This window comes from Apus apus, chromosome 2, assembly GCF_020740795.1.
Source record: "Apus apus isolate bApuApu2 chromosome 2, bApuApu2.pri.cur, whole genome shotgun sequence".
Taxonomy (NCBI): domain Eukaryota; kingdom Metazoa; phylum Chordata; class Aves; order Apodiformes; family Apodidae; genus Apus; species Apus apus.
Window position 1 is genome coordinate 128,594,661 of NC_067283.1, and position 16,495 is coordinate 128,611,155.

Sequence of the window (16,495 nt, forward strand, 5' to 3'; positions counted from 1 at the left end):
AGGCCTCTGTAAGATCTCCCTGAAGCCTTTTCTTCTCCAGGCTGAACAGTCCCAGTTCTCTCAGCCTGTCTTTGTAGGAGAGGTGCTCTAGCCCTCAGATCATGTTTGTAGCCCTCTTCTCGACTTTCTCCAGGAGCTTCACGTTCTTCTTATGTTGGGGGCTCCAGAATTGGACACAGTACTGCAGGTGGGGTCTCACGAGAGCCACATAAAAGGGGAGAATCACCTCCCTTGACCTGCTGACTAAACTTCTTTTGATGCAGTCCAGGACACCGTTGACTTTCTGGGTTGCAAGCACACGTTGCCAGCTCATATTGAATACATTATGTTTAAAAGCTTCATTTTTATTCATGTTGCTTAGAGTTCATGTTCAAGAGATATTTACCTATTCTTATTGAGATTTTCACGATTTAGTGATTCAATTAAGAGAGAAATCTAGTGAGTCTTTTATGGAGAGTATCATTACATAACTATTTGATTCTTTGCTTATTCAAAATTTAATGACCTGACTAGAAGAGTTTTTTCTTGCAGTCTGCTAAGAAAAATCTGAAAGGGACAAGTTTTATGTCAGATAAAAGTGATCATCTTCTGAGATTTGAAGCTATATATAACACAGGTTGTCATAACACATGTTGGGAAAACATGATTGTTCTTCTATAAAATGCAATAGTTTCTTTCTCTTGGATCATGCTCACCTTATTTTTTAAATAAATGTACAAAATATTGAGCAGCAACCCTAAAACTGAAGTGATTTATACAGATTTATCATGTAAAAAGAACAAAATTTGACTGTTGACACGTTAATAACAATAGACTGAACTCTTTTATCATGTCAGTAATTTTCTATGCTGCAGTATTTCCAAAAACATATTATTGCACTTATCTTCTTTATACAGCTTTGTACTTTTATTTGATTAGTTATTGATTAGCATCCTGATGATCAGTGAAGATAACCATGTTTCAACATTCTGCCACTTGCTTTCTCCAGGAAAATATACCTTAATTTGATTAATTCATTCTCATTTGGGGTAAAAAAATAAATAAATCTGTTAACACATACTCAAATCCTGAAGTTAAAACTTTTGAAGATTCTTGGTCTGGTGAAACTATTCCTCTATATTTTGGTCTTAGACCCTTACGTTTTCCTCTACAAATCCTGCACAAATCCATACTGCTGAATTATTAGAAAAAAGAAGCTTCCAGTGGTTTCACTTTCCATTCATCATAGAGAAAACCTTTTGCTCTGAATGTTGAAAGTGCAGCTGACAGATCTGGTAGAAGACATAGATGGGAAAGAAATTGGCAGGCAGAAGGGAAGCTAGCAGGAAAATGGGAAAGAAAGTAAACAGGGTTGTGAGGCACATAATATAAATGAAGAATGGGATTGAAAGGTGGGAACTTTATGACTCCATGGCAAAAGGCATTCAGAAATAGAATGAATATGATAAATGTGCATTGACGTGGTCACACAGGATAATAATGAACTTAAATAAAGGGACCAAACGAAAGGAGAATATGTAGCTTTAGCTCCAAACAGCAAGTTATGCAAAGTAAGGTTTATGTGCACGATGACACTGAAAAGGAATGCAATCAAGTTAACACCAGCTCACGTATTGCAGTCCTGAAAACAAAATAACAGAGGAGTAATGCCTCTCTGACTAGAAATTAGACTTTTTTTCTTTCTGTATTGAAGACAACTTGGTCTCCATTTCCCCGGTAGTCCTTTACTATGCTTTGTTTATTGTGTGAGTGAAACTGAAGACATTTGCTACAAAAATTACTATTTTTTAAGAAATCCCATTTAAAAAAAAAACACGACAAAACCAATCAACCAAAATAAACCAAAACCAAAACCAAAACATGCTTATTAAATATATCACAAAAAAGGAAAGACCAGTGAGAAAGGTAGCAGAGGGACAGGATCCCAGCCTTAAAAGTTAATTGTATGTGATAGTTCAACTAGCTTAAACTTTAGCTGAAAAGGGATTTCCTCTGTCAGCTGGATTTTTAAAATGCAGCCATGTATACAGATCCTTCAAGTACATTACCATTCATTTTCTCAGGCACAACTCACCAAATAACAGTACTTAAAGATGATACTGAAATGTATTTACTAAAAGGATCTGTCTAGAAGTTGTCATTTCTCTACATTGTTATCTTACATTTTGATAAGGTGTATCACAAGCCCAATTTATTCTTGCTTCCTTGTGACATGGTGCTTTTATAGCCAAGAGAAGCTGATGAGATAGCTGTACAAAGGTTTTCAAGAGGATGTAATGGAAAAATAACTTTCTGGTTCTTCTTCCAAAATTATTGAACAGTTTATTTAGTTGAAAAACAAAGATTTAAAATTGCATTTCCATAAAAAGTATCATCTTTTTATGGTTAATAGTGGTATAGTAATGTGTTCAGGAACACAAATAGATCATATGGCATTCTCCAACTAGCAGAATTATTAAGTAATGACCTACAAATATTGACATTTGTAAGATATAAAAGGGCATTCTTGCACCACAAACTACAGTTGTGCATTTATTTCCTTTCACTCTCTTCTTCAAATGAAGTTATACAGTGATAGCATCCAAATGGTTATCTATTGCAAAGGCTATAAATGTTGCAATAACCAAGTTAATAGGATAATTCTAAGTTGTCATTCTGAAATACTGATTAAAGCAATTGTTAAAATGAAATGGCTGTGCCTGTTTATAGGGCATAAATTTGAAGACAATTCTACATAAAAACATTAACAACTGTATTTCAGTAGCATTCTAGCCTTCCAAGGAACTGAAAACTGGTAACTAGTAACTGATAGATAAATTTAGCATTACTCAGACTCGTAGATGCAAATAAAAATGAAACAAAACCATAAAATCTCCTCTCTTATAAGCCTCTGAAATGTTAGCATATGTGCTGCTTTTGAAGAACTGGAACCTATTCATAAACTTTGTGCAGAAACATATTTTTGTAACACTATGGTAAGAGAGTTAGGTGATAAAAAATAAGTGAGACCAGGGAAAATGAACAGATTTATCAAACAATGCAAACTAGTATGAATGAAAAGGACGCATTAGGGACTGAATTACTGATTTTCAGAAGCAGCTATGATATACCAGACATTCTGACTTTCAAAACGCAAAAATTATGCATCTAAAATTAGTAAGAGACAGACTCAGATTGAATATAGGAAGACATTAGTTGCTGAGTTTGTTGCAATTTCTTGTGTTTCTTAGCTAAAAAGCAATTCAGGGACAGCAAGCTGCATGTCTTGAAGTTCTCCGTAGCAACAGTGTCATCTTTTTTCATTCTAGCACATGATGCTGTCTCCTCCTCAAATCACTCTATCAGACAAAAGGGAATTCACTGATGGACAGACCATAATTCAGTCTGCTTCTTTACATGTTGAATACTGATGCTACTAGGATGCTCCCCTCTCTTACCACAATAGCCTGCAAATGCTGAGAATAATTTTCATATCACAGGCTGTGCCTGTCACAATTAAACTAGAACAGAGGCAAAAGCTTAGGACTTCCTTTCTTTCTGAAAACAATAAACATCAAGCTGTTATTTCTTGAGTCAAAATTTGGTTACTATTTTGTTATTTGGTCTGTTTGGCAAATGATGCACTGCCTTTACTTAAGAGTTCACAGCATTTATTATGTACCCTTGAGTTAAATCTCTGCTATTCACAGAGCCTGCATCACTCACAGCTTTAAAATCTGATTATAGTAACATATTTTAATTTCAAACTCTATAGGAATATAATGAGAAAATGGTGCAGAAGGAGCATAAGCAAGGCCACCTACATTGGCAACAAACAAGCATACTGTGCATTCTGCATACTCTTCCAGAACAAAGGTGCCTTCCAGGATTACAGTAAGACTTATGCCCATGAAGCTGTCCTTTGCTGGTGTGGGAAGGTTGAAAATAGAAAAAAAGGTAAAAAATGATTAGTCAGCATAAATGACAGTTTCTTAAAACTATTTATGCCCACAAACACCACATTGAAATATGATCTGAAAATACTGTAAGCAGTTATTTTTCTATTTTTCCACAAAGCATCAATTAATTATAAGAATAATTCAGGCCAATACTAGACTTCTGTGTCATGCTTCCTCTCTATTAAATAATTTCCCCATTTCTAAACATTTTTTAATCTATGTGGTATTTTAAAATTAATTTAATTTAGTTAACATTTATTTTATTTTTAATTGTGCTTCTATTGTCAGCAAAAGTTCTATACAAACAGCCATTAAATGCACTTACCAACCAAACCCATCATTTAATTTAAAAAATTTATTTGGTTTGTTACTCCCTTATTTGACATAGAACTACACTGTTTAGAGTCAATTTGCTTATGTTCCTTTAGTTCTGCACTTACTGCTTCCTGTTTCACTTTTTGCATTGTTTAGTTGTTAGTAACCATTCTAAAGTTATTACATCATCTAGATCTGTATTTTTGTTCAAGTAGTGGTACAGATTTTTTTAGCTGTTTGATTGGGCTTTAGACAACTGCTGCCTTGCTCCTTGATGAGTATAAATAGTACTCATGCTTTCAGAGAGCTCATCAGACTCACTGACAGATATTTCAGTACTTTGTACTTCTGGTAATTCTTCATTTAACAGATGCTCCTCAGTGAACTCAGTAACTACTGTATCTGCTTTTTAAAAATACTAAGTGTGAATTTATTTTGACTGCTTAAGACTGTTCTGAATTATTGTAAACTACCCGTTTTCTACACTAATAGTGATAAAATTGTTAGATTTTTACATGTCTGTACTGTATTCAGGTACTTGGCAAAGGAAATAGATCATGACCACAGGCTGGTTTTCATGACCACTACTAATTTGCTTATACTCCCAGATATTTTCCTTTGTTGTTGTTGTTGTAATACTTTTAATGACTGCTTTCTCTCTTAATGGAGATAGCTTTTAAAATAAAAGAGCCATCTTTTGTGAAAGCAGTATTGTGTGTTTTCTGAGGGATAGGTGGCATCTAATAAAATGTGTTCACTTTCTCCATTATCATTAACATTCTTCCCACCCAATGTTGTAGCTGATGGGTTTCAACATCAGGAAACTGACCCTTTTAGAATAGCAAGACATTTCTTATAGGCTGAGACTGTGTTGAATTTTTCACTTAACATAGTAAAGTAGCATCCAAACAAACCATTATAGTTAGTGCAGCAATCGGAGACCTTCTAGAGTTTGAACTGCTATTACTATATTTTGTTGGCTTATTCTTAAGAAAATTCAAATGTAGTTTCAATAGATAATAGTGGCTTAGTGTTTTGAGTTATCTGGGATAAAATATAAAATATATAGCTCTGTATGTAATATGGATAGACTAGTAAAGAGCTGCTCATCTTGTTCTGTCTTCCAAATTGATGATCTGTAACACATCTTTCATTAGCATCTTCTCTAATGTATCAACTAGAACATTGATCCATGACACTACTACAGGTCCTTTTCATCTGAAGGGTCAATCATTCTGAAATGCTTTATGAGTAGAGCTGTCTGATGTATTACTTTTTCTCCAAACATTAATTTTGGGACAAAATGTTCCTATGCTACATTTTTAATGTATCATTTTGATAAAACTTCATAGGAGTATTATGTGTGTAAAAGAGACTTTTGAATATTGGACAAACTAATTTATGGACTGGGACATGGGAGAACCTTGAACATATCCTTTAAAAATCAGGCTTACATGTATTTTCCACCACCAAAAACTCAGATATTTTGAAAAGTTTGAAAAAAGCTTCTCTATATTCCTTCATGTACCAAAAGCAAGTTTTGAAACTGCAAATGGTGCCACATGATGGAATTATCATCCTGGCAGAGGTATTTTATAGATGCTATCACAATTACCTTTCAGTCATTTTTCAGACAGATACATGCTTTAATTTCTCATGTGGTGTTTAAAATTTGTTGTTCTGTTGTACAGAAATTTTGAGAGTAAGTAGACTCATAGCAGTTCTGATTCTGTTACTCCAACATTACCCAACTGCATATTTTGTGTGTAGAGAAAGTCTGCTATATTGATTACCACTCGGGTTCAGAAATAGGCCTGAGGACTTTCATCTGAGGTTAGTTAGTATCTTCGCAAAGTGGTTACCTAGTTTAGACTACTCACCAAAATTATGAACTCAACACCAGACAATTAAATAACACAGCAATCAATTCTGTATCCTTTTCTCCAACATAAAATTAGAAAATGCTAATATACTAGGTGGCTTCATCTATAGAAATGCAATTGTAACTGTGTTATACAGACTGTAATTTGGGTACATCTCCAGACTTATGTATTTTCAGACAAATAGCTTCATGTTTTCCTAGAGAATATAATGCAAGGTAAGATTCAAGATAAGATAAATCTTGGGATTCATACAGAATTCTCACTGAGAATATACCTTCTTTCATTAAATGGTTTTGAAAAATATGCTTTTATTTGCAAGAAATAAAAAGTTTTCGACAGAGAACAGAATAATGATATGAAACTGGGACAATATCAATATCATTCAAGAGCTGGATTTAAAACAATGGTTTAGAACACTTAACCTTATACAAAATAAGTGAAAAAAGAGGACTGAGAACTAATTCCAGATGATTTGAAGTGAGAACAGCATGGGAAATAGATCCCCACAGATCAATAAGTGAAAAATCAGAAATTATTAACTAATTCACAGACTACATGAAACTCCAGATAGGACAGCCAGCATTTTTTGTATTCTTGTTCTCTATTTTGGCAAGCAGGAACAGCATGCAATTTTTTTCATGTTTTTAGTTTCACTTCTTAAAGTAATCTCATGTTTGCCTGGGCAACTGCAGGTAACTTTGGGCTGCTGTAACCAGCTTCACAAACTGATATAGTGTCCTTATGGGAAGAATGATAATATGCTCTAATAAGCTCCAGATGGTAGAATAGTCTTTGAGATTTCATTGCAGTTTGCTGCTATATCGTTGACCACCCCAGTCAGAACCCAAAACACAACAATAGACAATATTAGACAAACACAAAAGGAAAAGAGCACTTACCCCAAAATGGCAATGGACAAGTGAGGAAACAAAAGGTGACTGCAAGACAGCTTGAGGCAGAAAGACAGACATTTCAGCATAACATTGCCAAATAGAACAGACCCGTTGCTGCTGAATCATACATCATGCCAAAAATGAAAAGGCTTTGCATAGACTTCTACATAGAGGGCTGTAAAAGCACTGTCCACAAACAGATATGTATTAGTATCATATTGTGTCATAAATTCAAAATAAAAACTCACATATTGTATTTGCATAAGTATTTTTTCTGCATGTGGGAATTTGCAGTGTCATCCAGGCACATATGAGCTGCAATATCAAGGCCTAAAGTGAGTTGATCCATTCACTTTTATTAGTATCAGAATATAACAATTCGAACATATAGAGAGAGATTAGCTCCAGTCTTTGCTGTCTTTTTAGGAAAAAAAATTAAAAAATTAGATAGATAAATAAATAAATGAGATGCAATATTTCACCCTTCTTGCCAGTGTGATTGCCTGAAATTTTCTCTGGGTCTGCCCTTCCTTACACACTACAGCATCCCACAGGTGCTTCAGTAGCAAAGATAGATTTAAAAATACACAACGCAGAAATACTCAGCAGTCTCAGGAATGGCTTGAGCAGTATGATTGTGAACAGCAGCACAACAGAGCAGTAGGCAAAACATATTCCTTCAGACAGGCTTCCCAGAATAGCAGCAAGAAGCCAAAAGAGGTTCAGTCCCACCAGTGCAGAGGCGGAAAGCAGACAAGAGGTAGACAATCTGCCTATGCATTTAGAGTAAAATACTTAAGTATTTTAAGGCCGTGTCACATGGTAAATAGCATGTAATAATCTATCTGGACTGTATTAATTAGTACTGGGTGGGGGACAGCCACTAGGTTCGCATCACAATCCAACTTTTTACAACTTTTGGGAAATCACATCTAGAATTCTCTTTTAGAGCTCTCTCTAGGTATAAGTAATGTAAGAAATGCTGTATTCCATCCTTATCCAAAATTCAAAGAAAATCATAAAATACCCCAACAAAAAACCCCATCAAATGAATAAAAAAAACCCAAACATAAACAAAACAAAACAAAGGGAAGAAAAAAAAAGTAAGAATAAAGTGCACTATTTTATTAATCTGAGGGGTTTTTGCCTTATTTATTTCTGACTCCATGGAAGCTATGTAGACCGTTATGAATGCCTGGAAATTTAATAATAATGAGAAAAAAAATAATATGTTGCAGGACTCCACAGATTCTTGAGATACTAGGTAAGCATGAAATTTTCATGCTTCTCTTCTAAAAGCAGAACACATCCCTTTTTTTTTAGTGTGACACAGAAGTTCTCAAGGCATTTGTGTGTTCAGGAATCCTTTCCCCAGGAAACTATCTCCTCCTATGGAATTTGACAGAGTGATTTCTCAGAATATGAACTGATAATATTGTTCCCCAGAATTACAGTTTTTAAGAAATATCTCTTGACTGACATTCAGTGTTAATAATTTTCCAGCTTTTCGGCAATATGAGTTATGGGCTTCGTTCCCTTTGGCAAATACTTGTGTTCAGTAGAGGCTCAAGCAAGCACTGCAGAGCTGCTTTTTGATTTTTCAAGGTCTGAAAAAATAAAATAAAAAAATCCTTCTTGTAAATGAGATACAAAGTATCAGGAAAAAACATACAAAAAATATTAAGCCTGTTCCTAAATTGTTGCAAGATAAACTTTTTCACTAATTGCTTCACTTCTCATAAAATTATGTCCTCTATCGAAAAGAACAAATATTATCTTCCAACTATCTGACATACTTTAGTTATGGTTTTATGCATATGATTTTATTATCAAAGGTTGAAAAATGGGTTCCAAAGGTTGCCTTTCTCTTTTCTTATATTTTAGGTTCTTTTGTTGATATATTGGGGTTTTTTTCCCCCAATACGATAGAAAGGCAGATTTCCAAAGGTTGTGTTATTAAAGTCAGAGATAATATTATATTCTTATACAACAGGTATGGGCCACTGTACCTGGCAAACTTTAAACATTAATAGGAAAAGAGAGTCATGCAAAACTTAGGATACTTCAGTGTAATCTGTCTCATGCAGACCTATCATGAGTGACAAGGTATGAGATGCCATTAAAGGCTGCAGTGACATACAGATTTCACAAAGTGCTTCTTCTTTAAAAAAAAATAAGATCTAGAGTCCATACAAAAAATGTGAAACATTTTTAAATGGATGGGTGAAAGCTTTGCATGTAATAAATATGTATTTCTTTAATGCAGTATTTTTCCCCATTGCCCTTGTAAAACGTGTTGCAATTAATGCATTGAGGTTTTTGAGCAAATCTCTTGAAATTCAGAGCAAAAAAAAAGACTGATCTTTTAGTATCAGTAAGCTGTTTCTGAGACAATGGAACACCTATCCATAATTTCTTCAAAATATATGAACTTCAAGGCTTCCTAATTTAGCAAGTTAAGGTGAGAGACTACACAATAATTAAATACAAAAAAGCACCTCTTTTCTGCAAAACAGAAAGTATACCTATGATTAAATTAATCACATAATTTTCTTAATATTCTTGAAGCATTTCTAGCAAAGTTAAAAAGCAATTTTTGTGTCAAATACATAGGAGTGTCTGATAAAGAAAGAAGAGCAAAAAACTGCTTAGTATACCATGCAGATGATCATGCTGACAATGAACAGGAGAAATCATACAAAATAATCTTTCATTTTCAAAGAGGACTTTGAATATAGCAGTGAGCATAGTTTTTGGTATGCATACCTGCTCTCCTTATAGTCTGCAATAGGTGAAACTGATTTTCATGGTAGTGTATCTCTTTGTATGAGTCACTAGACAATAATAAAAGTGTCAGTGTGTATTAATAAACTGGGATGACAATATAAATACTTTAATTTAGAATTACTTTGGTTTTAATAAAGAGACAAGTTTTAATCCTGCATTGTTTATTTTGAGTCTAATAAACATTTGAATCTTTCCTTTTAATTAAATGGAAATAATGCAAGGTATGTTACTTCAGGTGTTGGATACTAACACTTAGCAAATGAAAACCAAACACAGGATATGCATTTGTAATATGACATATTTGCCAAAAATATGGAGGTAATTGTAATTAATGTTTACAGCAATCTGAGTATGACACTAATCAAACAAAACTTAGAATAAATTTTGACCATATTGATTGATCACTGCAAGTTAATGTATTTTAGTAAAGGTGTAAAAACAGTTGTTCTTTACTAATTTTCCCAAAACAATTCCTTCATATTCACACTCGCTCCCCAGTTTTCAGGCACCAAAATTTTCACCAGTTCTACCCAAACTTTGTGCCTCCTACGATGAGACAGTTGTTAATACTTAAACTGGGATGAGTAATACAAAAGAGTATGTAACCCAACATTTGGATTTAAGGTTGGTGTAAGATTAAAGGTTGTAGCAACTTCACAATGTGTCAAAAGTCAATGAAAATGCTTGATATTGGTGGATCAGTATTGTCCTCCCTAGAAACAATTGGTAGAGTTTGAAGGAAAGCCCGAACAATAAGATAGATGAATCCATCTAACTTTTGAGGTGGGCATCCTTAGCTCATTCTTACCACCTGAAGTGGAAATAGGCACAATTTGGTAGACTTGTTTTGAAGGTAAACAATTTTTTTAATGAATTGTGCTTCAGGCTTCATTGTCTCTTGTCAGTTAGACTTTTATTAGTTAAAGAAGTAATCTGTGGTGACTGGCTCAGAACTAGATGTTAATTTATTAACAAGTGAATTCCTGGTAGTCTGAGAAATGGGCACAGGATTCTGCTGAGAGGTCAGAAAGACTTAGATATTATTCCTCAGTTTATCTGTTACTGTTCCTCTTAATATGTAACCACAATTGTAAATTATCTGGGCAGGTTACAGCATGTTGTTCTCAGATCTTTTCCTGGTATCTAAAATTATTTTAAAGTTTTTTTCAATGTTTTTCCACCTGTGTGGTACTGTCCCTCTTGCTCATCTGACAATCCATGCTGCAGTTCTTGCATCACAGATGATGTAACCCGTTTCTAAGTTTCACTCCGAAACTGCGAGTGATTATAAAATGCACTCAATATAGTTACACTTAATATGTTTTGCACTTGCAATGTTGTCTTTATAGATGTCAGACAACACTGTTTTTCTTTGCAATCTAACATTGAAATTAAGTATTCATAAATTTACATTAACTTAGTCATTGTAGTTAGAAATTTATATTCTAATTTTTTTTCCAGTGAGATCATTCTAAAAACTTCACAAAACAACCCTAGACTTTTAATAATGTAACAACCTTCTTTGATGGAGTTCACTTCTGCACTCCAAATCCTACTGTGCAACGTTATCAATTGATTTGTAATGATTACTCAGAGCTGCGACTGCTTTGTAAATATTAAGCAATGCAATAAATGAACTTAAGTACTGAAGAAAAGGAAAACATTTTCTGCTGCCACATAGAAATATATCCTAATTGTTTGAACTACACTGATAATTTTTAATAGTATGGAAAGAAGCATATGTTAAATCATACAAGGAGAAAATCAAAGAAACAGAAGTCTGTGAGCAACTGCAACTCTCCAAGGAAATTAATAGATATATATGAGAACATATTACTTTGCTTAAGAAATCCTTCCCTTGCTGGATAATAGTAAATAACTGAACACTGAACTGAATTCAAAGATTTTTTAAATTAAGCTATGAGATAAAAAGCAGTCTAACTGTTCAAACATCCCTAATGAGTAATACATTCTTCTAGAACAATGACAACTCCAAAGTTACTTAAAACTATTATCAACAGATACAGCAAATCTATTGTTGACAAAACACGGATACTCTGTAAAAATCATGCTAGTGTAGGAGTTCCATCTGCATGAAATTGAATACGATTTCAGGATTTACTTCAGGCAGTGATATTTCTTCAATAATTAATTTCAATCTCTGCAAATGCTACTGCACTGAAACTAATAAATTTGTAGCTAGGAATTAAAAACCAAAAGATCAGACAATACATTTCAAGCTGTTAATCAGTGAATAGTCTCTCTTACTTGGGCTGCCACCTTACCCCTTTACATACTTTCCTATGTGGGGGTCCTCAAAGCCCTGCATGCTTAAAAGGTCAACTCACATTCTAAAAAAGGACTTAATACTCCTAACATTTCTGCAACCAAAGCCTTCTGCTAAATTTTAGTGAAAAGTCTAGTTAAGCCTTAAGAATCTCCTAACCTGAAATGTCAGATACTGGAGAGATAAAGAACCCCGCAGATACAGGGATATTCCATTCCCCACTCTCTCACACTCATGCTATAAAGTCTGTTCCCAGTTCCAGGTCAGTCAGAGGCAGTAATAAAAAAAAAAAAAAATTCCTATGCAAATTATAATTTAAAAAATCTCAGTATTTACCTCATTTGCAAAATAATTTGGTTAGAACTCAGGTAATAACAGACGTTTTGGTTTAATTGCTGAATCATAATTCAAAGGAAGAGGAGGTGAGTGACCCGAAACAACAAAACAAAGCACAGCTAATTACATTTTTTCTGATACACTGAAATCTATACTTTCCTTGTAAATGCAGGCATGTTATGACTTCTTTATTCTAGATTGGAAACAATTACTGACTTATATTGTGGGTTCTTTTAATAATATGGGCCTGGGGTTTTGGGGGGTTTTGTTTTGGTTTTTGTTGTTTTTTTTGGTCTGAGATTTAGCTGATTTCCACCCAGGCTTATGAGTAGCTTGAGTCTTCTGAATCTGCATATTTTTGGTGAATTTTGTAGTTTTTAAAACAGATCTGCCACCTCTAATATCATTAGTCTTATGTAATAGCTAGAGAAACCCGAGCTATGGAGGGAAGTAGCTTGCCCTTTATGAGTCAGCATCTCCCAGCAGACCTGGGAAAACAAGAAAATCTCCTGGGGTTTCGTTAAGAGCCCTACCAGTGCCCTGCCTGCACATTGCCTTTCTGCTACAGCAGATCAGAGCAATTTGGCTTACCAATACTAAGCAGCTAAATAAATTAAATCCATCCAGATATTCTGAGGTAATCTCCCTGTGGTGTCTGACAGAATCTTGAAAATATCCCCCAGTTAAAATACGAGGTTAGCTTTGGTTCTTGGCTTTTGATTTGCATATTAGTTACCCTCAGGTTTCACACTTAAAAAGAAGGAAAAATTAACTTCCACATAATCTAGAAGCTAGTTTCGGAGGAAATAAAGCTTGTTTTGCTCCCCGTCCTTGTCAAGGTCCTTATTTGCTTGATTTTGTTTCATTTGATCAGTTTGTTTGCTTTTGATTTGTACGTAACACTCAAAAGCTCTTATCTCAAGCTCTAGGCATCCCTGCCATATAGTTAACAAGCAATCATGCATTAATTATAAAACCAACAATTTAACTCTCACAACAAAACAAAACTAAATACAAAAATTAATCTAATTTTTCCTATCCTACAAAGATATTTTCTTCTTGTATAGTTCCCAAAGGTCAGAAAAGAAAAAGCTAATATCCAAGAGATTTTTCTTCAAGGTAAGGAGCAGGTTCAGAACAAATCAGGGGAATTCACACATACTGCCAAACTTTATGAAATTAAGAGATATCTGCTCAAAGATTTCTTATGATCATGTTATGAATTTTGAAAGACATTCAGGTTCCTGTATTAAAATTAACTCTATGCTGGTCCAGAAACTATCAGAGTTGGAAGTGCTATGGACTAAAATAAAGAAGCATGTTTCCACTCGCATCTTCCAGGCCTTATAACAAGATGAAACAGAGAAGAGGAATAAAACATTAAAAGAACAGATGTATGTCTGGCAAAGGAGGCAAGAAAAGACCGAGAGTGCTTCAGCAGTGAAGCAGTTCAATGTATTCACTCAGCTTTTTATGAAGGGAGGAGGAAATAAGGATAAACTTACAGCTAATAATGCCAGAGTAAATTTAACTACTCCTGGATTTCTTGGAATGTTATCAGGTAATTCCTGTAATGAAACTAACAACTTTGAAACCCCTCCATGTAAAGAGTTTTGTAAGATCCAAGTTGAAGTACTCTGTAAACTTCCATGATACTTATTGCCACTCCAGCCAACCCCAGTTTCAATTGAAGTGTAAGTTTTTGGGACAATTGTTGATAAAAAATCCCTGGCAGCATCTCGTATCCTAAGACTACTACAAGAAGGATTGCATAACACTACAGGGATGCTAAATAAATTCAAACACCAGGATGTGGTTCTTCATCCAAAAGGTAGCTGAGCTATGACAAATTTTGCAAAAGGATGTTAAAAATTTATATGAGCTCAAGGCAACACATGATCTGTTCATGGGAATCAGTTGAGGGCTATTAAATAGACAGAAAGTATACTCAACTCCGAAAGTTCTTGAGATGAAAGTGCTTGGAGGTTAGAAGAGTACTGTAAGAGAAAGTCTCATATATTCTTGTCCAGGTCTTATGTTATTAGTCTCAAACTTTCAGAAATAATAGGAAGCTAGACAGGTCTTTAGCCTTTTGCAGCATGGCCATTCTAGCTTTTCCTATACTTAAAGTCCAGAGTAGGAATTGAGGGAAACAGAGAACTTGCCAAACAACTGTTACTGAAGAGAAGAAAAAAAATATTATGTGAAATGAGTGAAACATTAAACAGTGACAGCAAAATCCTTGTGTGTGTGAAGTTATATTCTCCACCTGAAAATATTGCAATAAACATTTAGTACTTTGATGTTCTAGACTTACTTTTAATCAAAGCTAATTTAGAATTCTGCACTTAATTGTTATTGTCATCTTAATTTCTGACTATGAAACCATACAGATCGATATACTAAAGGTATGGGTTGGGAAATATTCTTCACCATATGAAGATAATTTAAAAATTTGTCAATATTCCCATGCAACTCAGCTACACAAAGGTGACAAGGGCTCTTACAGAAAGTGATAGAAATAAATTTATTTTGGCTTATGCCTTGTCTGAAACTAATGAAACTAGTAATTCATTACCTAAGGTTTGAAGAAACAAAAAATGTGAATAAACACAGAAGATGGCTCCTAAATGTGAAGATTTTAGCCAGAATGAACCTGCTTTGAACTTTTATCTTCTAGCAGATATTAAATTTAAGAATAATGACCTGTATTCCCCAGGTTTGACTGCAAACAGTGAACTGAAATTTCTCCCTTTCCTTTGCTTCATAAAGGAAGTTTTAACATTATTATATTTATTCCTTCTGTCTTCTTACTTCCCTGAGCAAGTATTCTGAAATGTCTAGAAGTACAGATTCAAGAATTTCTTACTTTTTTATTTGTTATGAAATGTTCCCTGTATACAAGGAAATATGTTTCCAGTGGGGAAGCCTGGAAGTGCCTGTCACAGGATATTCAGCAAGATGAAATGAGTTATAGTAGAAGATAATTCTGCCATTGGAGTCCTGCTGACTCTAGGCACAAGACTTCTGGGAACAATTTTCACCAAACTAAGAATTTTGAATTTAATTTTAATTTAATGCACCAAGTGCTCTCTTCAATTACCTGAAAGGAGGTTGTACCGAGGAGGATGCTTCTCTCTTTTCCCCAAGTAATTGGTGACAGAATGAGAGGAAATGGCTTCCAGTTGCACCAGAGGAGGCTAAGATTGGGTACTAGGAAAAAATTATTTACTGAAAGGGTTGCTAGACACTGGAAGAGGCTGCATAGGGAAGTGGTTGAGTCACCAGCTAAAAAATATTTTCAGACATGGTACTTCAATACATGGTTTAGTCGGCATAGAGGTGCTGCGTTGATGGTTGGACTTGATGATCTTAGAGGTCTTTTCCAACCTTAATGATTCTATGATTCTGTGTTTATAACTGTGTTTTTGTAAAACAGGAGCTCTTTATAAGATTCCAGAATCTCCCTATGCTCCCTTCACCCCCTGCAATAAATAAATCAAACACAAATACTATGGTAGGAAGTGAGGTACAGAGGTTTATTTTCCAGTCATGTGGGCCCAGTCATTTAATTCCCTTCTCAAAGTTAAAATTGGAAATCACAAAAATAAATAAATATATAAGGAAAATGAGGAAGGAATGTATGTGGAAAGATTATTCTGGCTTTATACACAGAGGAGGATTTTACCAAACATAATGAAACCCAATAGAACTTCAGAAAAATACAACTGTTAATCTTTGCAGAATAAAGAATTGCTAAAGGACAGGACTGTGAGAGGACTTGTGCCACAGAGCCAAAGAAAATGGAGATGGGGAAGTAGAAGGCACAGGAGATCACCCACGACCTAGCAGACCAGGACAGCACCTATACCAAGCCTAAGCCACCTGATATCTTTATCTAATGTTCTGTGGCTTCAAAAACCCCTAGGACACACAGGTGAAATTCAGAAATAAATGATGACAATTATTCAGTGCTAAAATAATATTATTCCTTAAGGGACAGTCTCTTGAGTCTGGGTGTATGAATCATGTTGCTTAAAGTCTTAGATTTGCCTG